The sequence below is a fragment of the Pongo pygmaeus genome, chromosome 13, assembly GCF_028885625.2.
Source record: "Pongo pygmaeus isolate AG05252 chromosome 13, NHGRI_mPonPyg2-v2.0_pri, whole genome shotgun sequence".
NCBI classification, from domain to species: Eukaryota; Metazoa; Chordata; class Mammalia; order Primates; family Hominidae; genus Pongo; species Pongo pygmaeus.
In genome coordinates this window covers 116877240-116902603 of record NC_072386.2, presented here as the reverse complement: position 1 = coordinate 116902603, position 25364 = coordinate 116877240, and positions in this window count along the sequence as shown.

The following is a 25364-nucleotide window of genomic DNA, read 5'->3' as shown; positions in this document are numbered from 1 at the left end:
AATGACTATGTGAAGTGCTGGCTGGAGGATGGTTATGAGTGGATTGGGCAACAAGGAGGTCAGGAGGTCACTGGAGGCCTTGACCAAGGGCACTTTGGTGTGGTGGCAGAGTGAAAGCCTGGTAAGACTGGGGGCCAGAGAGGATGTCGGACCCCTTCTCCACCCTCTCAGCAGTTATTCCAAACTTTTCCTATGTCCCCAAGGATCCCTCTCCCCACCCCTCCACTTGCTCTCTGGAATCCATTTCATCTCACAGTTAATGGACAGAACAGAAGCCACAGGTCAGAGCTTCTGCCTGCCTCTGCCAAACTTGCACGTCTCTTGGACTCACAGCCTCTGCCCTGCTTCCCCGCGGCCTCAGGAGAATGGGGGTCTCTGCTCCTGAAGGGCGCTGCCTCTGCCTGTGCCCACACCCACATGTCATCTCATCTCCCCAGAAACCCCCTCCACTGAGAGCCCTCCTCTTCTGGGGTCCCCAGCCACCTCCCCTTCCCTGGCACATCCTGCCATGAAATCTTATGCTGTCCCATCTCTTAAAATTTCCCTGGGAGCAAATTTCTCTTTTCATCAAAGCTCTCAATTTCCTTACTCTGCCAACTTTCTTAAAATAGTCTATATGGGATCTTTTCGTGGGCTCATGGCCTGGTGAGTGTCACCCTGGGGAGGGCGGCGGGGGTTGCAGGTGCTGCCCCTGAGCTCATTTCCCCCAAAGTGACACCTTTTCAGACAAGAGGTGCACAGAAGGCACCAAAAAGCAAGGCTTGGCTTAGAGATCTACTCCCTTGATGGTGAGTCCGGCACTCCACCGCACCCTTCACTCACTGCAATCTAACTTTGTTTCCTGCGTCTTCATTGAAGATACCTAGAACAATGCTTCCTGCTTCCTTGCTTCCTCTTGCACTCCCACGGGGCATGGCCAGGGATGGGCCACACTGCACCAAATAGAGGAGGCTGCATGAGATGGGAGGGTGTCTACCCGGGATGCCCCCACAGAGACCAGAACTGCCCGCCACGGTCACAGCCCAAACTGGTCTGGCTGCAGCAGTTTGTAAAAATGCACGGGTTAAGGTGAGAGATTCTTAAGCAAGGCTGTCAATAGGGCAAAGGAGGTGGTGGCCTTTTTGGTGGTGCTGGTTGCATGGATGCAGGTGAACACCCAGGTTTAACAGACTCTTGCAGTACTAGAGTTTGCACCAAAGAAGGAAGCCGGGTGTCATCCCTGAACCAGGGATGAGCCAGGAAGGAACCAGCTGGAGTTGCAAGTCCAGAGCCCTGACCCTCAGCCTCATTACACATACACCTCAAATTGAGGCCTCCTTCCCTGCTCAGCCTTCTCCCCTTCCCTGGAGGAGGCTGGGGCTGCACACAGCACACTGCACCCCCAGCTCCAGTCGGGAGAGAGGAGTTGAATATTCAGTATCTGGGGAGACAATAAAAGTCCCAGGAAGAACCTGGCTAAGGCAATTACCTCTGCATAAATGCATATATTATTCATCCGTGGCTTTGAATATATAAATAATACTGATACAATTTGCATGCGTTAAAAGGAGATGTAATTACCCACCGATGCCTGTGAGCGCCTGGTACCCACTGGCCACATCCCAGGCCTGCTGCCCCACCCCCAGTGGCCCACCTTTGCCCTTCTAGAGACAGAGTACATCGCATATGGGTTTTCTGCAGTTGTAAGGAAGCCAATCTTGAATGTCCCTGGGGGTTTGGTTGGACTGTGCTTTTTCAAGAACCTGTGGGCTGCTTTGCTGCCCGACTCTGTTCTGGAAACTTTGGGCTATTTTAATATGATTATAATAATTGTTACTTTTAAAATCACATTTTTAGTTACAAAATAATGCATGGTTCTTGTATAAAATTTGGAAAATACGTAAGCTTGAAAATGAAAAAGAAAACTCATTCATTATCTCACTGCCCAGACAAAACCACAGTCCATGTTTGTCTTATTTCCTGCCAGTCTTATTTTTCTATGCATAGATAAACTTTTTTTTACAAACTTTGGTTTATATTATACATAAAGTTTTGTAACCTGCTTTTATCTTTTATAATATGTCATAAATATATTAAGAAATAGAAAAGGCAAATAAATATGAAAAGACAATCTCACTAGTAATTAAAGAAAATACGAATTATAATAACAGTGAGACATAAATTTTTAGCTATCACATTGTTAAAGATTTAGAATAATGATAATCCCCACTGCTGGTATATGCATGCAGAAACAGGCTCTTCCAAACAATCATTGCTGGGAGGAGTGTAAATTGGAATTTTTTTTGAAGAATAATCCAGCAATATGTATCAGAAGGCTTAAAAATATGCATGCCTTTTGGCCTCCAAAATTCCACTCCTTAGCATTTAAATAATCACAAAGATAGGAGAAAATATAACAATGTGAATCACACTATTTTATCATAGCAAAAAATTAGAAACGACTCTAATAGGCCAGGGCTGGGAATTAGTGTAATAAGTTGTGATCTATCTACAGAGCAGAATCCTTGCAGCCAATTACAATGAACACACACACACACACACACGCTCACACTATATAATGATGTGTAAAAAGGTGTTCCCAAAATACTACATTGGGACTTCTGGCTAAATAGGGTAGGTTGAAAAAATGTTTTTATTTCTGCTTCCCCCTGAAACCCCACTAAAATAATAGGAATAAAAATGCATAAACCCACAAGGCAAAGTGAATGTGAGAGGAGATGAGAGACAGGAATTTGGGAGAAGTGGAATGAGGATAATTAATTAGAGAAGCTGATGAAGATGAGCACAGTGAGCCAGCAGAGGGGATGCTGGCAATGAACTCCACAGCACAGCACCCTAGAAAGGAAGACGCAGCACCTAGAAAAAGGTAGGAGCTTGGAGCATCAGCTACCAAGGAATATGAGGTTGAGGCATGGGGTCGAAGCAGGAGGATTTGTTTGGTCACTCATTCAACAAATATAGGACATCTGCTATGCTCCAGATTTCTGCTTTCATGGAGCTTACATTCTAGTTGGGGAGACAAATGAATAAGTGAAACATATAGGATATTAGACAGTGGTGAGAACCCTGGAGAAAAATGAGGGAGGGAAAAGGACAGGAAATATTACATTGGAGGAGTGCAATTTTAGAGAGGCCAGGGAAGGACTCCATGGAAGGTGACAGATGAGTCAAGACGTGGAGGAAGAAAGGCAGTGAGCCATTCAGAAAGCTGAGTACAGACTGTTGCATCAGAAGGGACAGCAAGTGCAAAGGCCCTGAGACTGGAATGTGTCTGGCGTGTTTGAGGGACAGTAAGGAAGAAAATGTGGCTGGCGCCAAGTGAGTGAGGGGAAGGCTGGTGGGAGGTCAGGGAAGTAGCAGTGGGTCCTATTATGAAGAAATAGTATTTAAAGCCTGAGTGAATGAGATTACCAAGGGAAAGAGTGTGGACAGAAAAGAAAGCCATGGGGCAGGTGCAGTGGCTCACACCTGTGATCCCAGCACTTGGGGAGGCTGAGGTGGGAAGATTGTTTGAGTTGGGAATTTGAGATCAGCCTGAACAACATAGGGAGACCCCATCTCTACAAAAATTAGCCAGATGCAGTGGCACACACCTGTGGTCCCAGCTACTTGGAGGGCTGAGGTGAGAGGATCACTTGAGCCCAAGAGGTGGAGGCTGCAGTGAGCCATGTTCACACCACAGCACTCCAGCAGGGGCAACAAAGCGAGACCCTGTCTGAGAGAGAAAGGAAGGAAGGAAGAAAAAGAAAGAAAGAAAGAAGGAAGAAAGGAAGGAAGGAAGGAGAGAGAAAGAAGATAAAGAAAGAAAGAAAAGAAAAGAAAAGAGAGAGAAACCAGGGACTGGGGCATGGCAACATTTAAAGTTCAGGGAGAGGAGGAGGACCCAGCAAAGGGTTCAGGAAGCAGCAGTCATGAGAGGTACGAGGGAAAGCAGGAGAGTATCATGTCCTGGAGTTCAAGTAGAGAATGTGTCTCCAAGAGGAGAATGACCAGTTGGTGTGTATCCTCTTAGAGGTCAAGTATGATGAGGTCTGGGAATTCAGACTTGGCAATATGGCAGTTGTCAGTGAACCTGAGGGACCGTTTAAAGGGAGGGGAAGTGGAGAATGAGTTCAAGAGAGGACAAGAGTAGAGGAATTGAAGCAAGGGTTTACACCAGCCCTGTCCAGTATATACAGCTACCTATGTCATTTTTAAATTAATAGTAGCCACATTTTAAAAATTAAAAGGAACAGGTGAGATTAATTTTATTAATACATTTTATTTAACATAATGTATATAAAAATGATCATTTCCACATGTAATTGATATAAAATTATTAATGAGATAGTTTGCATTGTTTTTCATATGATGTCTCTGAAATGTGGTGTGTATTTTACCCTTACAATGCATCTCGATTTTGCTGGCTACACTGTAAGTGCTCAAGAGCCACATGAAGCTAGGGGCTGCCATATTGGACAGAAGATAGGTCTTCCAAAAAGTTTTGCTACAAATGGAAGGGAGACATGAGATCAAAAGGTGGGAGGTGGAGTAGGAGTGAGGCTTTTTGGATTTGGTTTTGTTTTGCTTTTATGAGAGAAATAATAGGGTGTTTATGTGTTGGATTTAGACGAGAGTTTGTAGAAAGAGCTGTGAAATCTCCCACCCCCTCCCTGGCCTATTTTTCTAATCCACACAGCAACTATCCCTCCCCTACCCAGCAAGAGAGTAGATAGATATTATGTATATATTAGTTGCCAGAGGCTGGGAAAGTGAGGGTGGGAGGATGAAGAAAGGTTTACTAATGTGTACAAACCTGCAGTTAGATAGAAGGAATATGTTCTAGTATTCAATAGCACAGTGGAATGACTATAGTTAACAACCATATATTTCAAAATAGCTAGATTTGAAATGCTCCCAACACAAGGAAATAATACATGTTCAAGGTGATGGATATTCTAAACACCCTGACTTGCTTATTACACATTGTATGCTGGAATCAAAATATCACGTGTACCCCATAAATTGCAAATATTATGTATCAATAAAAATAAGTGAATAAAAAAAGCCAGCAGCTATCAACTCCAAGTTGCATAAGAAAGGAAATATTAATATAGTACACTACATGGCTCAGCAGTGAAGCTAAATACTGGTTGTGAGACTCTAAGGAGACTCTAACCCCACTGAACCCATCCAGATTTCTAACTTACAGAACTGTGAGCTAATAAATGGGTGTTGTTTAAAGCCACTAAATTTGTGGTAATTTGTTACAAAGCAATAGAAAAGCAATACAGCTAACAACAATAAGCATTGATTTGTTTAATGAATTTTCAGGTCAGCTGGATGGTTCTTGTAGTCTTAGCTGGGCTCACTCATGTGTCTCTGGTCAGCTGCAGATTGGATAGGCAGCTCTGCTGATCTGGGCTGGGGTCTGTCACATGTTTTGGGGTCAGCTGGCTATAGGATGATCTGGATGGCTTCAACTGGAACAACTTGGTTCTGCTTCACATGGTCTCTCAGCCTGTAGCAGGCTAGCCCATATTTGTTTATATGACAGCAGGACAGGGGTCCAAGGCAGTGGGAGCTGCTGGGCCTCTTGATCAACTGGCACAGGATTGCTTTTGCTGCATCCTGTTAGCCAAAGTAAGTCAAAAGTCCTGTCCAGATTCAAGGGGTGGGAAATAGACTTGATCTCTTGAAAGGGATTTCTGCAAAGTTGCATTGCAATGGGTGTACCTACAGGAAGGTACAAAAAATGGGGTTACAATCTCCCTTGCTCTCTCATCCCTGAAAACCCCCACTTTTCACCCCAAGTCGTCCCACAAATCTATCCTCTGCCCCTCATCCTTCCTGCAATCAATTCACTGATGCAGTGAACCAAGTCACTCCTTGGTTATTGATTTTAGCTCCTGGCTTGTTATTTCTCTCTTCAACACTACTACTGTCTTATTCTGATGATTTCAATATGCCTGGAGATGATCCTTCTGACATCCTGGGCTCTCAGTGCCCAAGTTCCTTTCCTCCATGATCTCCATCCTACCTGGGCCCCTCCCTCCCATGGTCATCCTCTAGACTTTGTTATTACCAGTAGTCCCTCCATCCTTTCCATCTTATTCACCCTCCTCCCTGAACACCACCTTCTGTGCTTCCAACTCATTCCTTCTAGTGCCTCATCCCTAGCTATTCTTTGACCCCCTAGAGACCTACAATCGTTGATGCCATCTTCTCACTGTCCTTACCTTCTTTCCTCCTGTGTTAGGCTGTTCTTGCATTGCTATAAAGAAATACCCGAGACTGGCTAATTTATAAGAAAATAGGCTTATTTGGCTCATTGTTCTGCAGGCTGTACAGGAAGCATAGCAGCACCTGCTTCTGGGGAGGCATCAGGAAACTTCCAATCATAGAGGAAGGCAAAGGGGGAGCAGGCACAAGATATGGCAAGAATAAGAGCAAGAGAGAGAGAGAGAGAGAGAGTTGGGGCGGGGGTGGCACACACTTTTAAATGACCAGATCTCACAAGAATTCACTCACTGTCATGAAGACAGCACCAAGCCATGAGGGATCTGCCCCCATGTTCCAAACACCTCCTACCAGGCCTTGCCTTCAGCATTGGGGATTACAATTCAGCCTGAGATTTGGGTGAGTAAAATATCCAAACTATATCACCTCCTGAACCAGCTTCAAATTCACAGCCACACATTAAGATCTCTCCTAGTCTTCTTTCTCACCTCCCTCATCCCTCTCTCACTTTGTCATATACATTTGGCAAGACCACAATCCGAGTGAAATCCAATTCCTTCTCAGCTGCCAATCAGCTGAATGTGACTGGAGAAAAACACACAACCACCATCACTGCTCTTGCTTTAAAATAAAACCAGGAATCTCAATGGGCCTTGATGTAGCCCAGCCATTGTAATCTACTTCCCTAGTCCATTCTCTCTCCCACCTCCTAGATTCTTTCAAAACTTCCTCTTTCCTCATTCCTTTAACACCTCCTCCACCATCCTCTCTCTCTCTCTCAGATCCACCACCACTTCCATCCACCCACCAGCATGTGCACCCATACATCCTCTGGCTTCCTTCCCATCCCCATAAACCAACTCGACAAAGTCAACCCTCCACTTGAGCACTGGATAGATTCTTCCCTTCTTGCTTACTCAAGGGCATTGCCCAGAAGTTCTCTCCCCTCTCCTACATCACCAAATTTTCCTCCCAATAGATCATTCCTCTTGTCCTGTGAACATGCCAGTACATGTCCCATGTTCATAGGACAAACAGCCCTTTTTGATTACATCTCCCTCATCAGCTACTGCCCTATTTCTCAACTCCCTTTGGCAGCAAAATTCTGCAAGTGTTAGCCATGCCCATTTTCTCCATTTTTCTTCCTTTCGTTCTTTCTTAAACCCATCATTCCTTAGAAACCATTCATATCCAAGCTACCAGTGACCTCCATGTTGCTAATTCTGAGGATCACTTTTTCATCCCCACATTCCCTGAACTCTCAGCAGCATTGGGCACCATTGCTCATTCTCTTGGAAACACATTCTTCACTTTCTTCACCTTCCTCACTCTTCTGGCTTTCCTCTCACCTCACAGCTGCTCTCCTGTTTTGTTGGGACATCCTCCTAACTGCTCTGTGCTGCCAGTCCTGTTCCCCTCTCACTCCCTTCTACTCTTGCATCCACAATGATCTCCCTGATACGGTTTGGCTCTGTGTCCCCACCCAAATCTCATGTTGAATTGTAATCTCCAGTGTTGGGGAAAGGACCTGGTGGGAGGTGATTGGATCACGAAGGCAGATTTCCCCTTTGGTATTCTCATGATAGTGAGGAAGTTCTCACAAGATCTGGTTATTTAAAAATGTGTAACACTTCTCCCTTTGCTCTCTGTCCTGCTGGCCATGTGAAGATGTGCTTGCTTCTCCAACTTCCACCATGATTGCAAGTTTCCTGAGGCCTCTCCAGCCATGCTCCCTGTACAGCCTGTGGAACAGTGAGCCAATTAAATCTCTTTTCTTTATAAATTACCCAGTCACAGGTAGTTCTTAATAGCAATGTGAGAACGAACTAATACACTCCCCAAAGCTCAAATCTCATTGCTATAGATATCAGCAAGAATAGATTTTTTGAAATCCGTGTGTGGAACGCTTCTAACACCTTATTGTTGTGCCATCACATGAAAAAGTTTCAGAAGACATGGGCTGGAAAATTTCTTCAGTATCTTTGCAGGATGAGGCTGGGAGTATAGACTTTACAGGCTTTTTCTTATCTGTGAAAGCAAATCAGCTGCTTTCATGCTAGACAAGACAAGCATAAAATTCTTATGACACAAGATCTTTCCCTCATAACTACAGATTTTGCTTCATTGCTATCTTGTGTTTAGTGTGTATTGGACAAGTCTGAGCAAATCTAATTTTGGGTCATCAGAGGCAACTTGTTTTTTGTCTGCCTATATTTCTATAAGGTCTTATTCTTATAATAAAAACATCAAGCAGAACATGTCTATGTGTGTATTTCTAATAACTAATTTGAATATTTTAATCCATGGGTTTACTAATTTCTTCATTTCTGAAAATTTTCTTCTATAGTATCTTTAATTATTACTTCTAGTTTTCTTCTCTCTTATTCAGCAATATCAATTAATTCAACAATATCTATTAGTTAACTATTGGTTACCAATTAATTGAGTCTCTTCTCTGTCACTCTGTCATTTATATCAATCATTTTTTAGAAAACTACTTTTCCTTCCTTGACTTTCAGAAGAGCTTTTGAAGTTTTCCTTCACAACACAGATTCAGTTTATTACAGGGTTGATTTTTTAAATTAATGTTTCTAATTCTGGTTTTAACTGTAATTTAGTTTTTCTTTTGTTTCACAATATTTCTAGACCTGATGCTATTCTATTTTCATTTCTGCTGACCTCATTGCTACATTCCTTTTCAACTCAATCTTTGGCCTTATTATCTTCCGTTTTCATATTGTTCATGTTTTCCTGACTCTTACTGAGAGAACAAAGCAAATGCTTTTTAATTCACTTTTGCTTCCTATGGTAAAATTTCCCTAAAATTCTGTGCTTCCTCTAGTTTTCACATTTCACAATGCAGAATCTCTTGATAACCCAGTGCTGTTACCTCCTTCCTCAAGGAGGTGCCTGTGAACTAACTCCAGGCATCGTTCTGATGGTTTCTTTCTTAATTTTATGATTTACTGTGGATTTTGTGACTTGAAGAGGAACCTCTTTGTTGAGCAACCAGGTCATGAGGACAATGCATTCTTGGTTTCTCTGAACGCTGTAGCTATTTCCTTGCAGGAAATAATTAATGGACAAGTATTATCTGCAGAATGCAACTCTTCTCTCCTCCTCTGTGGTTCTGTCTGGTCCAGTTTCCTCTGGAGCCTCTCAATCCCAGGTGGGTGGCACCCAGCAGCACTTCTCTGCTGGGAACTATAGTTCAAGGAAGCTTAAATTCTGGGATAGGAGAATGATTTAGGGGGTGGGGGGTGGTGAGGGGGACTCAAAACTGCTGCCCTAAAATGTCTCTGTAGAGCAGGGAGTTGCTTCCTTCTCAGTCATTGAAGTGGGGCCCAGAAGAACAGACCAGTGAAGTAAATCCCCTGCCATCTTTTTCTTGTCTGTCCTCTTCATTCTGCTCAGGGTTTTATCCTTGCCTTGGCTACTGGAAATCTTTCCCATGGGCTGGCAGGTCTTTGAATCAGAGCCCTGGTCCCTACTGCTTGGTGATGCCTGCCTTTCTTTTTGTATATGTGTGTGTGTTGGAGTTGGAACGGTAGGAGAGTGCAGAGCACATCTAGAAAGTCTTTTAGTGCATTTTACAAACTGGCATCATTCCTATTATGTTCTAGGTGCTCTCAAATCTATTCCATCATTTTATCCACAATAATGTGCTAGGTAAGTACTAATATTAGCCCTTCTCACAGATGAAGACACCCAGCCAACAGGTGACAGAGCTGGGATTCAAGGGCAGGTGCAGAGAGCTAAATGCCCATGCTCTCCTGCTCTTTTTCTTAAACTGAGGTGAAATTCACATAACATAAAATCAACTATTCAAAAGTATACAATCCAATGGCATTTAGTACATTTACAATGTTGTGCAGCTATTACCTTTATCTAGTTTCCGAACATTTTATCACCCCAAAATAAAAGCACCAGTCCACTGAGCAGTCACTCCACTCATGCCCTTAATCACACCTTCTCAGCCATGTTGGAAACTCCATCTTTGCTGGCCACCCTGCTGCCATTAGCGTGAGGTAGGTGAACCCTCTCACCCCCAACCTGTCTCAGGCCCATCCCTGATACTGCCCCAGCAGCCCTGCCCCTCCTCATGCCCAGGGCCTGAGCCCAGTTTCTGCCCTGACCTGAGGATCTCATGAGTATCTTCTTCCTCCTCCTTGCCCAGCTGCCTGCAGGAGCTCTTGGGGCTTCAGGGCCATAAAGAAGGAAGTTGGGACCTTCCATGCCTCCTGGGCATGGGGCAGGGGGAAGACTTCCTCTCTTTTGGGAGGAAGAAACAGGAATGTACCAGGCAGTGGCCAGGGCACTCACATACAGTCATCTTCCTTAATCCTTTCAGCAGCCCCTGGGCTCAACATTACCAACTCTTGGGTAAAAATGAGGAGTTGAGGCTCCCCAAAGCCACGTAACTTGGAGCTCAGAGGCCACTTTCCCCAGTCCCTGTCCTACTCTGCCCAGCATCACTCCCTCCAACCTCCCTACGAGCTGTGGCCCTGGTCCTGCACAGCCCCTCCAGGAGACAATGTCTGGGGGACATCTCTGAGTCCCACCAGGTCCCCCCATTACCCAGAGCTCCTCAGGCTCAATGGCTGCGAGTGATTCATTGAGTCTTATGCATAGGGCTTAGCACAAGGAGCCAGAGGAATTTCAGTTAAAGTCCATCTTCTTCGAACACATATACTTGGCAGGAATCCACGTGTCCCTTCAGAACCCTTTGTCTCCATAGAGAGAAGCTTCTGGAGCCAAAACATTTTCAGTCTGACCTTACCACAGCCAGAGAGAAACCTTGTCTGACAACCCCCTAGACAGGTCACCTGCTCATGTCTAGATTTAGTCCATGTTAATGGACACATGGCGGCCTGAAATTAATGATGAGGCACCCCAAAGACCTCTTCCATTAGCCGGCTTTGGTGGCAGCACGGCTGGTGGGCATTTCTTTGCCCTTCCCTTCCTAGCTGTTTGCTGGTCTAGATCCCAGCTTGTGCAGGGTCAGCTATAACCCGGTCAATGAGACTGCAGGTTAAGAAAAGAGAGCATCTCTGCAGGCTTTCTGGCGCTTGCAGCACAGGTGCTTGGCACATGGCTAGCCCCCCAGGGTACTGGCATCACTGTGCATGCCCCATGCCATGGACACGGTTGGCAAGTGGTTAAGGGTGGGGCTCAGGTCCAGCCAGGAGATCTGGCTTGATGCCTGCCCAGCCTCTCTTCAGCTGTGTCATCCTGGGCACACTACCTCGTATCTCTCAGTTCTGTCTAGAGTGCCGTGCTTTTCCGAGTTGCGAAGGTAAACATGAGATAGCATGTGAATGCTTGACAGAGTGCCTGGCTCCTAGTAAACATCAGTCAATGCCAGCTGTATTTATTTAGGTTAGGCAGCATTGCAGGCATTATTCACTATTATTATTATTATTAATTGTGGAACTCTATGCATGTTGTCTATGGGGACTGCAGAGTATTCATATTTACAAGCCTGTAGTATTGCATATCTACAGGTTTATGTTCTTAGAGTTCAGGCTTCTGTCTTCATGCACTTGCCCCTCTCTCCCTCCCTCACTAAGTCCCCAACTCACCTCCGGACACCTTCTCCGGGGTAGAGGCAAAGCAGGGAAGGTGCTGCCTTGGTCTAGCAAGGTCACTCTATGTCCTTGTGTGTCTGTGTCTCAGTGTGTGTGTGAACTGGTGCATGGCTGTGGGTGTCTATAGTGATGACTCCACACGTCTGTATGCTTGTGCATGAGTGTGTCTATGTGTGCATCAGTCAGCTTGGGCTGTTATAACAAAATACCACAGGCTGGGTGGGCAAACAACAGATACTTATTTTTCTCACAGTTTTGGAGGCTAGAGTTCATGATCAAGGTGCCAGCGAATTCAGTTTTTGGTGAGGGCTCTCTACCTGCCTTACAGACGGCCACCTTCTCACTGGGTCCTCACCAGGCCTTTTCTCTGGGCACAGGCAGGGAGAGAAAGAGAAGGAAGGGGAATGGGAGAAGATGAGAGGGAGAGTGAGAGATTCGGCGCCTCTTCCTCTTTTTATTGGGGCAACAATCCTTTCAGATGAGGGCCCCACCCCATGACTTCATTTAACCTTAATTACCTCCCTAAAGGCCCAGTCTCTAAATACAGCCACAGTGGGGGTTAGAGCCTCAAAATATGGATTTTGAGGGGACACAATTCAATCCATCACAGTGTGGGATTCCGCATCTGGTGAACGTGGATGTGTCTGTCCAGGTTAAGGCCCGCGTGTCCATCCACACATGTGTCTGAGTCTCTGCATGCAGCTGGGCTGGGAGGGGGGCTGGTGAGGAGCCGCACCTGCCAATCACCCCCTCCCGCCTGAGGTGGAGCGAGGCAGGCCGGGGCGCCAACAGAATCAAGCGTGGGCTCCTCTCTGCCGATCAAGATCTATAAATAAAGTTGTCTCCCTGGCATGTTCCACACCACACGCAGCTCTTTAATAAAATTGGCTGAGATTTGTGGATAAGCCTGAAGCAAAGTCAATGCTCGGTGTCAATCCCACGCTAAGAGGGGCCTTCGGGGTCAAGCTGCTTCCTGGATATGATTCCATATCAAAGATGTGTCAGCTGGGTGCTAACCAGCTCTTGCTGTTCACGGAGACGCCTAGCGCTGGCTGGGTTTGCAGTGGAGTCCCCGGGCCAGGGTGCCAGTGTGGGAAATGGAGAGGGGATTGAGGGGAACACAGCCAAAGCCAGCTTCTCTGTGGGACTCAGCCACTCCTGAGGCTTGGGGACTCACAGGTCTTCCCTGTCTGAGAAGCAGGGAGGATGGGAGGTCACAGCTTCGCTTTGCTACTCTTCAAAGCCTCCATCTTTCAGGTCTGGAGGGGGCATCTGCTGAGGGGATGCAGCCAGTGTCTTCCCAGGTCTCCTTTATTCCCCAGAGGCTGCAGGGAGCCTCTGCCTAAAGCCACACACACAGAGTCTGCCGACGGCAGGTGGGGGTCACCTGGCTTCCCCAAGCTCCCAGCTGGTGGCTGGAGTGACCAGCATGTGTGGAGGCCCTTGGAGGATCCTGTCCAGCCCTAGGCCACCTGGGGAGAATGAACATCTAATAGGCATGCTGGCCACACTCGATGAGGCAGAAAAAAGGGGAAATCAAAAGAAGTTTGGTTTAATTAAGTATCAGGGAAGATTTATGCAACTTCCTCTCCCTGTCATAAATATTAATGAGGGCAGCCGGCAGCCGGCTCCTGCAGCATCCACCACCGGGCTGGAGGGAACGAGGACGGGCTGGGGCTGGGGAGGGCAGCGGTTGTCCCTCAACACACACACATACACACCACACACACACAGACACACACACACCACACACACACACCACACACATCATAAATACACACACAACACACAGACACACACACACCATACACAAATACACACATCACACACACAGACACACACATTACACACAAAGACACACACAGACATGCACCACACAGACAGACACACACACCACACACACAGACACAGACCACACACACCAACACAGACACACACCACACACACACATACAGACACACACACAAACACACACACAGACACCGACACACTGGCACACGCCACACACACATACACAAACTACACACACAGACACACCATGCACACACACCACAGACACATACATAGATGCACACGCAGACACACAGACACATACCACACACACATAGACACACACCATACGCACACACACACCACACACATACCACATATACCACACACAGACACATACATAGATGCAGACATAGACACATACCACAGACATACACAGACACACACCACACACACCACACACATCACACACACCACATACACCACACACACACCACACACAGACACATACATAGATGCACACACACACCACACAAACACCACATATGCACACACCACATACACCACACACACACACACCCCCCACACGCAGACACATAGATGCACACACAGACACACACATACACCACACACTCTGACATACACACCACACAGACACAAACACACACAGACACACGCACACCACACAGACACATCCCCTCACACACTCACAACACACTCACACCCACATCACACACACACACACACACACACATTGGGTGCCGCAGTGCCTACCTGGGGCAGCCAGTGGGTTGAAAGTCCCCTGTCAAGCCCTCAGCCATTGGGCCAGGAGGTCTGAGAGAGTGGCTGGCCCCTTCCTGCCTGCTGGCCAGGCTGGGGTGTGGGCAGGGCGCCTCCCGGCAGCCTTGGCCTTTCCTGTCTGGTAACTGAGTGAATCCCAGGCTGAGGGGAGGCAGGAGCGTGACAGTGAGTGGCAGGGGTGGGGTCTGTGTGTGCTGTGGGGGTAGGGACCAACGGGAGGCCCTCCTGGTCTGGGTTAGGGTGACTGGGAGTGGAGTCGGGGGTCATGTGTGTGAGTGTGTACAAGGCCTAGGGTGAGAAGGTGGAATGGGGAGTCCCATGAAGGGCTGCATTAGGATGGCTTCCCGAGGACACAGGGGTGGGGACAGGAGGAAGGAAGGCCAAGCAGGGCTGCCATGTTAGCAAAGTCCCATGGAGTGCACTGTATTAGGCAGGGTTCTCCAGAGAAACAGAACCAACAGGATGTGTGTGTGTGTGTGTGTGTGTGTGTATAAAAGGAGGTTTATTTTAAGAAATTGGCTCACACAACTATGGAGGCTAAGAAGTCCCAAGATCTACCGTCAGCAAGCTGGAGGCCTAGGATGGCTGGTGGTGTAAGTTGCAGTCTGAAAGCTAGCAGGCACCAGACCCAGGACTTGCCGATGTCTCCACCCATGTCTGAAGGCAGGAAAAAAGCGACATTCCAGCTCCAGCAGTCAGGCAGGAAACATTCCCCCTTCCTCGAGGAAGGGTCCACCCTTTTCTTTAACTCAGGTTTTCACCTGATTGGATGCGGCCCACTCTCACAAGGGAAGCTATCAGTCTCCTTCCATCTACATGTTCAAATGTCACTCTCACCCAGAACAATCCACACACCCAGACTAACATTTGACCAAATGTCTGGGCACCCAGGGGCCCAGTCAAGTTAGCACATTAGTGTATGCATCACAGTCACCTTGGCTCCATCCAGCAGGGGCGCTCTTGAGGCCCAGGCCCTGACTTCACACAACCGAGGAACCACGGCTCTTGCTGTGTTCTATTGGCCAAAGCAAGTCACAGGCAGCCTGAATGCAAAAGGCAGGCGAATATAGCACTTCCTGGTGAGGGGAGCTGCAGAGCCACATAGCAGGGAGCAGGGAGGAACTGGGGGCATTTGTGCAATCTCCCTATGTTGGCCTCTACATTTCCACCCTGGCCTGAGGGCTTTGCCTAGCAGGTCTCAGTCCAGCAGACAGTGACCAAGCCCCAACATTCAGTACCTCGCCTTCCCTGCATCACTCTATTCCAAGCTCCCCCGGCCCAGTTGCCCTCTCCCTTCCAGCCTCGCCCATCACCACCCATTCCCATTCCTGCTCCACCTCAGTGAACTCCTCTGAGCTGCCACGGCAGGGATCTGTGGGAGTTGATAAATATGTGGCAATGTCTGGTGCTGGACCCAGCCGGGACAGGAAAGTCAATCTCTCCCTCCCACGGCCCACAGCCACAACCCACAGCAGTCAGGAAACCCCCCAGGGATTGCAGCCTCTTTGCCAGATGGACTGAATATTTGCCTCAGGGGTGGGTGAAAGACCTCTGCCAATTCACCTGCTGAATGTGCTGTGGTACTGTCAGCCAGAGTGGGGACAGACACCACCTTGACTCACCCCCAGGTGTGCACCTGTCCCCGACTCTTGCTGGTGTGCCAAGCAAGGTTGGGGAGTAGGCAGCCAAGAACCTGTCCCTGGGAAGCCAGAAGGCGCGACTGTGTGTGAGCCCAGGTGTCAGACTCCTAGCTCCATTATCCTATTAGACTTCACTTACAAAACACAGATGCAAGGGTAAAATGATTAAGAAGTTCAAAACAGCAGCTTCAGAACAGTGTCTTCTTTTTTTTTTTTTTTTTTTTTTTTGAGATGGAGTTTCCTTCTTGTCACCCAGACTGGAGTGCAATGGCACAATCTCAGCTCACTGTAACCTCTGCCTCCCAGGTTCAAACAATTCTCCTGTCTCAGCCTCCTGAGTAGCTGGGATTACAGGTGCCCGCTACCATGCTTGGCTAATTTTTGTATTTTTAGAAGAGATGAGGTTTCACTATGTTGGCCAGGCTGGTCTTGAACTCCTGACCTCAGGTGATCTGCCAGCCTTGGCCTCCCAAAATGCTGGGATTACAAGTGTGAGCCACCGTGCCCAGCCCAGAGCAGTGTCTTCTAAGCCATAGATTCAAGAAGTAGCTTGGCTTAGCTGGATGTTTCTCCCTTTGGGGATATTTTGGGGTTTGAGAAGAAGGAGGAGCTTTTTCCTCATGTAGCTACTGCACCTAAAGATTGGGGGGCGGGGGATGGAAAGTGTTTTATTATTTACCATTAATTGGTAAGTAATAAAATAATTTTTAAAACATTACTTCATATTAAACAATTTATATGTGTGTATTTAAATAAAGAGATAGATGAAATAAAATGCAAAATTTGCATGACCTTTTAGAAACAAATAATAAATATTCCTTTGCTTGTAATAAGCCACTTTAGGCTGCATCTCCAGATCTTTGGGGGAATATTTTCTATTTTCTCAGGGTTGAGGGCAACTTGTGTGGAAATGTTTAGCCTTAGTTCCAGTTCCTGCTCAGTCACTTCCTGGAAAAGACACTCCCCTCTCTGACCCTCACTGTTTTCATCTCTGGAATGAAATCTCTAAATTCCATTGCAGTTCACATTGTAAGATTATACAGTAACTTTGTTTCATTTCTCTGGGTATCCTTCTTGCCTGCTACCATGCCTGGCACATGCAAGTGCTCAATCCACCACTGTTGGGTAAAATTCAGATGAGATTTGGCTAATATGTCTGTAGAATAAATCCCTAAAAGTGAAATTGCTAGATCAAAGGGCTTGTGCACTTTTAATGTTGAAAGATTTTGCCCAATTTTCTCCAAGTGTTTTATGCATTGATATATTTTTCACACCTGTGTCAACATTGTGTGTTAACAAGGTTTTGATGTTTGATGGAATGATCAATGAGAAGGGGTATTTTGCCACAGGTTTTCATTTCTGCTATTTTGAGCTATGCTGAGCATCTTTTCATTTGCTTAAGAACCATTTGAGTTTGTGTTCTTAGAAAGCTGCCTCTTCAAGCCCTTAGCTCTTCTAGTGGGTCATTTTTTAAATTTATTTTTAAACCCATTGTAGGCGTTATTTATATTAAAGAAATCAGTCATTTATCAATCTGTTTGTTGCAAACACCTTCCCTAGTGTGTTATTTGTCTTGTCACTCTATTTTATTCTTGCACATTAAATGTTTTTTCTCATTTGAATTTATCTCTTTTATGGCTTCTGGGTCTTGTGTCTTATTTCAAAAGCCCTCTCTTATGACAAGATTGTTATTTTTAAATCTCTATTGTTATAGTACTTTTTATGTTTTTAAACTTTATATTTAAATGTTTCAGCTGTGTGGAATGGCTTTGATGTAAGGCGTGAGGTAGGGATCTGATGGCTTTTTTTCCAGATGGTTTCCTGTTATGCCAATACCATTTATTAAATACTCCAAGTTTTCCCTTTGATAAGAAATACTACAAGAAAAAAACAAACAACCCCATTAAGAAGTGGGTAAAGGACATGAACAGACACTTCTCAAAAGAAGACATTCATGTAGCCAACAAACGTATGAAAAAAAGCTCAGTATTACTGATCATTATAGAAATGCAAATCAAAACCACCATGAGATACCATCTCATACCAGTCAGAATGGTGATTATTAAAAAGTCAAGAAACAACAGATGCTGGCGAGGTTGTGGAGAAAAAGGAATGCTCTTACACTACTGGTGGGAGTGTAAATTAGTTCAACCATTGTGAAAAACAGTGTGGTTATTCCTCAAAGATCTAGAAGTATATATACCATTTGACTCAGCAATCCCATTACTGGATATATACCCAAAGGAATATAAATCATTCTATTATAAAGATACATGCACACATATGTTCATTGCAGCACTATTCACGACAGCAAAGATGTGGAATCAACCCAAATACCCATCAATGTTAGACTGGATAAAGAGAATGTGGTACATATACACCCTGGAATACTATGCAGCCTTAAAAAGGAATGAGATCATGTCATTTGCAGGGACATACCTGGAGCTGGAAGCCATTATCCTCAGCAAACTAATGCAGGAACAGAAAACCAAACACTGAATGTTCTCACTTATAAGTGGGAGCTGAATAATGAGAACACGTGGACACATGGTGAAGAACATCACACACTGAGGCCTGTCGGAGGTGTGTGTGGCAGGGGAAGAGCATCAAGAAGGCTAGTTAATGGATGCAGGGTGATGAGTTGATTTGTGCAGCAAACCACCATGCACACATTTACCCATATAACAAACCTGCACATCCTGGACATGTACCTAGAACTTAAAATAAAATTGAAAGGAAAAAAAAAGAAAAAAAGAGAAAGAAATACTACCTTTATCATATGTTACATTCTCATTTCTTACTGGATACATTTCTGTGCTCCATTTGATCAACTGGCCAGTCTTTCTACTCTTATATCACAATCACAACATTTTAATTACTGAACTTTAGTGATTTGTCATAATATACGGTAGAGCTATTTCTTCCTCATTGCTCTTTTTTTTTTCCAGAATGTTGCTGGCTATTCTTGTGTATATTTGGTTTTCCAGATAAGCTTTATAATTGGCTTGTCTATTTAAAAAATTCTGTTGGCCTATTTATTGTGATCTTACTAAATATATGTATTAATTTAAGAAGATTTGATCTCTCTTAACATTTTAATCTTCAAATTGAAAAAAAATCTAATCATTTGCTACTTAGAAGAAAACACCAAGAAAAACATAACAGATAAAAAAATGATGAGCAAAATTTTTCAAGCAAATGCAAGGGAAAAGAAAGCAAAAGTAGTAATATCACTTCATCTTATATTGATCAAAGTGATCATCCATAATGAGTACAAACAGATATTAACTTTTATGCAATTACTAATACCATATCTCTCTATATAAAGCAAAATTGGGAACATAAGGAATGAACAGAAATAATTGCTGGGGAGACTTTTAGGAGAACTATTTGATTCCTCCATATACCAAGTAGACAATCAGTAAAATGTAGAATTAATTTTTAGTCATTTAAAAAATATGACCAAATTAACAGAAACACTTAATTTGTACCTTAATAATAAAAAACCTGTATTTTAAATATTCTTAGAAAATTTATAAAAATTGTTTATATAGCAGCTGTGTTAGTCCATTCTCACACTGCTATAAAGACACTACCTGAGACTGGTAATTTATGAAGAAAAAAGGTCTAATTGACTCACAGTTCCACATGGCTAGGAGTCCTCAGGAAACTTACAAACATGGCAGAAGGTAAAGGAGAAGCAAGTACCTTCTTCACAAGGCGGCAGGAAAGAGAGAGTGTAAAAGAGCGAGGAAGTGCCACACTTAAAACCATTACCTCTCATGAAAACTCACTATCATGAGAACAGCATGGGGGAAACTGCCTCCGTGATCCAATCACCTCCCACCAGATCCCTCCCTAGACATGTGGGGATTTGGGTGGGGACACAGAGCCAAATCTTATCAGCAGCCCATACATTTAAAAAGCTAAAATTTCTGAGTCTCTTTCTCTGAACACAGTTAGTAAAACTAAAGGTTAACTGAGTCCTCTAGAGAAACCAAAAATCCAGCTACATCGCAACAGAAAGGTCTTTGTAAAAACAAAAACAGGCAAACCTCTGACAAATCAAAAAAATATCAGACAGAATATTAATATATCAAGATACAATTGAGAAATTAGATAAAACAATAGCTAAAGAAGTGATTTTAAAAAATAACATTATAAGGGATTGTTATGGGAATCTCTGTACTTCTATGTTAAAATTTCAATAAAAGATAATTCTCTGGGACAATATAAATTACCAAATTGACTCAACGTTTAAGTTTTTAAAAAAAAACCTAAATGGACTAATAATAATGAAAAAAATTTTTAAAGTTATAAAAACCTACCCCCTAAAGAAAGATTGAACCAACCATTAAGAGTATAAAAGTAAAAGTTAATAAGGCAATGTAGCATGAGCTACAAAATAGACAAATGATATAAAATGAAGACCCCAGAAATCAATCTCCTGAATTTAAAAAAATATGGTATATTACAGAGTCAGGATTGCAAACCACCAAGGAAAGAATGGATTAGAACAACTGGTTATCCACATGAAAAATACATATCCTTATCTTATACCATAAACAATTATAATATGCAGTTTATGGATGAATTAAAGATATAAATGTGAAAAGCAAAACATTAAAACAGTTGGAAAAAAATTTAGGCAAGTAACTTTATAAACATAGAGTAGGAAAATCTTCCTAAATAAGACCAAAAAGCACAAAGTATAAGTGAAACAATTGATAATCTTAATTATATTAAGCTTGAGACCTTTTATTTATCTAGGCAGTAAAAATATCTGGCACACATATTCAGAGAAGATATTTGTCTCAGTACATAGCAATAAATTAGATTTAGAATATCCTACAAAGTAAAAAGAAAAGGCAACTCACCTAATAAAAAATGGACAAAGTATAGGAATAACAAATTATTCAGAGATGAGGAAACCCAAGTGGCAAATGAACTTGTGGAAAGATGTTTAATGTCATTAGTACTAGAAAATACAAATTAAAACAATGAGAAACCATTTCAAATATCCATCAGATTGACAAAAGTTGAGAAATCTAACAGTACCAAGCATAGATGGGAATGTTGAGAAATGGAAACTCTTGTACACGGCTGGTAAGAGTAAAATAGTTATAATCACCTTGGAGAGCAATTAGAATAGCTAATAAACCTGAAGATGCTCACATCCAACTAAGCAGTTCTACTTTGAGGCACGTGCCTTAGAGTACTGTTTGGCAAACTGGTGTCACGATCCGTTAAAAAGTCATGAACTCGATTTGCAGAGTAGAAGCCAATATTAAAATAAATAGAACAGAATGGAAATGATCAGATTGCATCACTTATAAGGATAAATATTATTTTATAAAACTTTTGCTTTAATAATATACATATGTGCCTTGCATTGTGTTGTAAAATAACTTGTGATTATTAGTTGAAGTTTTAAAATTTTTGAAAGTCACTGCCCAAAGAAATTCAGATACGATGCCTAAAGGAACATGTACAAGGGTGGCTTTTCGTTTTGTTTTGTTTTGTTTTTGTTTTTTTGTGTGTGTGGTGTTTTTTGTTTGTTTGTTTTGAGACAGAGTCTGGCTCTGTTGCCCAGGCAGGAGTGTAGCACAGTGATCTTGGCTCACTGCAGCCTTGACCTCCCAGGCTCAGGAGATCCTCCCACCTTAGCCCCCTGAGTATTTGTAGAGATAGGGTTTCCCTATGTTGCCTAGGCTGGTCTTGAACTCCTGGGCTCAAGAGATCCTCCTGCATTGGTCTCCCAAGAGTGCTGGGATTACAGGTGTGAGCCACCATGTTGGGCCACAGGTGTTTATTGGAACATTGCTGTAATTGCAGAAAAAAAGGAGAAATAATAAAAGCCCATCAAATAGGACATTATATTATAGGACGATATCTTTAGCAAGATACCATTTATGTAAAATTTTAAAACAGGTAAAACAACACTATATATTTTTATGTATACGTATCTTATGTAGTAAAAGTTTTCTAACTTGGAGGAAATAATATATTTGGGGTCCAGATCATGGTTATCTCTGGGGAGGGAGGAAGAAGGATAGGGCCATGGAAGAATTTAGAACATTCAACTATCTGTAATGTCTTATTTCATTTTTAAAAGATTTGAAAGAAAAACAAAGAAAAATATCGAACAAATTCAAACCCCTCACCAAAGCAAGGCAGACATTTAAAAGCTGGATTTATTGGTGAGTTCTTTTAATCTTGTGAGCAAAAAATAATAATTCCTGTGGGTATAACAAATTGTTCCAGAACACAGGAAAAAGGTGCAAAGTTATCTAGTGCATCAGTCAGCTATTGCCACAATACTACTACATAACAAACCACCTCCAAACTACATGATTTAAAATAAAAATCATTTATCCTTGCTCACACACCTGTAGGTCATCTGAGTATTGGCTTATCTCACCTTGGCTTGGCTGGACTTGGGTCCAAGCTGAAGGTAAGATCCAGGTGTACTCCATGTTTATCTCATCTTTTGGACCAGTAAACTAGCTGGGGTATGTTCTTCTCATAGTGATGGCAGAATTGCAAGAAAGCAATCACACTGCTCAAGCACATTTTAAGCTTCTGCTCTTAAAATATCCACTCATGTTTCATTGTCCAAAGCAAGTCACATAGCTGAGCCCAATGTCAAGGGGCAGAACATACACTCTGCACACCATGAAGACATGACAAGGATGTGGACATCAACTTCTACTGCAAAGGAGTAAAGATTTGGTTGCATAATTCTATCTAATTTAATCTACCTTAACGATTTCATTTTATGTAGCTAGTAGAATCTGAAGCCAACGCTGAACAGAGATAGCACAAAATTTTTTTAAAGGAAAGAAAGTTATAGATAAATCTAATTTGTAAATTAAAATGTGAAAAAAAATTTTTAATTAGTAAATTAAAATCTATGATGGCATTCAGAAAATCACCTTTTATGTCGAAGTATAATTTGTCACAGAATTTTAAGGATTTCTTACAAGTAAGAAACCCAATAACATAATGCATCATATCAGAAGGACCAATAACAAAAACAAGAGATAACCTCTATGAATGCGAAAAAGACAAGAATAAAATTTATCACTCATTGCTAATTTTACAAACCTGTTTAAAAACCAGGAAGAGGAGAATATTCATTAACATCATAAAGCATACTTATATTAAGAGAACAATAGAATTATGGGGATACAATAGAGGCATTTTCTTGAAAATCAAGAGCAAAACAAGCATGACTACTTCTATTTTTATTCGATACTGTTTTGCTCAATGCGTTAAAATACATAAGCATAGATAAGAGGTCTAAGTATTTGAAGGGAAAAGATGAAACCATTATCACTTAGAGATGATACAATTATATACCTAGAAAACATAAAAGTATTAACTGAAGAACTCTTAGGATAATGAGTAGTCAAATACAAGATAAATACTTGAAAATCAATAGTTTTTTATCTCCTGGCAATAACCAGTTATAAGATATAATAGGAAATAGATTCTATTTACAATTGCAATAAAAACATAAAATATTTAGCAGTAATCATTTAAAAAAAGCACAGACATTTTATGTGAAGAATGCTCCAAACCTTTTACAGAGATATACAGGACTGAAAAAAACGAAAATGTATTCCGTGCTCAAGAATAAGAAGATGAAATATTGTGAAGATATTTATACTTCCTAAATTAGTTAATAGGTTTAATACAGTTCCATTCAAAAGATAAACTGGGTTGGACCAATCTGATAAAGTATTCTGAAGTTCATCAGGAGGAATAAAGTGTTGAGCTATTGAAAAAAGAGAGGTAATGATGGGACACTAGACCCATCCAATAATAAAATGTATTGCACAGTAATGTAGTAATTTAAAAAGAATATCACTTTTACTGTATTTCACAGACAACTCAACGAAACATGATAAATAGCCTGGAAACAGACTTTGGTTGCAAGGACTCACAAATAAGATGTTTCATTAATGCGTAATTTCCATTAACATGTAAGTTGCATTTGGTTACATGTAATAGAAACCTGGCTGTTGGTGTTTAGGGTATCATTTCTCTCGTGAAACAAGCTAGCCATGAAACAAGCTAGCCAAGGGCAGGCAGTTCAAGATGATACAGTTACTCTGGGATTAGAGCTTCTTCATTTCTCTTCCACCATGCTTGGTGAGTACCTTCCATCTGGAGCTGCAAAAATGGCTGCTCCATCTTGAGACACCCCATCCGCATTATAGACATATGAAGAAGGAGGGAAGAGAGGGAGTGAGGAAGGGAGAGGGGAAGGGAGGGAGAAAGGGAGAAGGAATGGTATCTATATCTAGAAGTAGAGCTATCTCCCATAAGTCCTCAGCAGATAGGCACTTATATCTCATTGCCCAGAATTTAGTCAACTACCATCCCAACTGTAACGGAAGCTGGGAATTTTTTTTTTTTTTTTAGTAGATAGGGTCTCTCTCTATTGCTCAGGCTGGACTGCAGTGGTGTGATCATAGATAACTGTACCCTTTACTCCTGGGCTCAAGAGATCCTCCCACCTCAGCCTCCAGAGTAGCTGGGACCACAGGCACCTGCCACCATGCTCAGCTAATTTTTAAATTTTCTGTAGAGACAGGGGTCTTGAACTCCTACCTCAAGCTATCCTCCTGCCTCAGCCTCCCAAAGTGCTGAGATTATAGGGCATGAACCACCTCACCCAGTTGGAAAAATACTTTTTAAAAAATAGGTGTGCACAATCCTTCCCAAAACAAAATTAAGATCCTGTTGGTGAGAAGGGTTAATTATTCTAGGCAACCAGCAATATCTGCCAACAGAAAACATCTCAATCACTATGAGGAAGAAGGGTGGGAAGGAGCAATTATTTGACTAATGAGGGTAGAGAAAGTGGCTAAAATGTTTTGATTAAAAAACAACCTCAAGTTAAATTTTTATCCACACCGAATATGAATACAATGTCCATAGGATTTATAGAATGAAAAGTAAAGTCAGAAAACTAGAAGAATGTGTATTCTAATAAAGGGCATATTTAACTCCATCAAAGTGAGGACTTTCCAGGCACATCAGCTGAGGAATAAATATCAAGGAACACACTGATAAATTCCATTTGATTCAAATAACTTAATTCTATAAGTTAAAAATCCCATTGTCAGAATTAAAAGGCAAGTGACAAACTAAGAAAAGAATCAGAAAGTGTTACTATCCTTATTATCAATCAATCAATCTATATCAATAAGGGATCTGTATCAATAAGGGAAAAATCAAGACCCCAATAAAAAATGTTGGCAAAGGAGACGACAGTTCATGATGAGGAGACCTGGGTTGTAAAAGCATATGAAACAGTATGCTACTTTGAATAAAT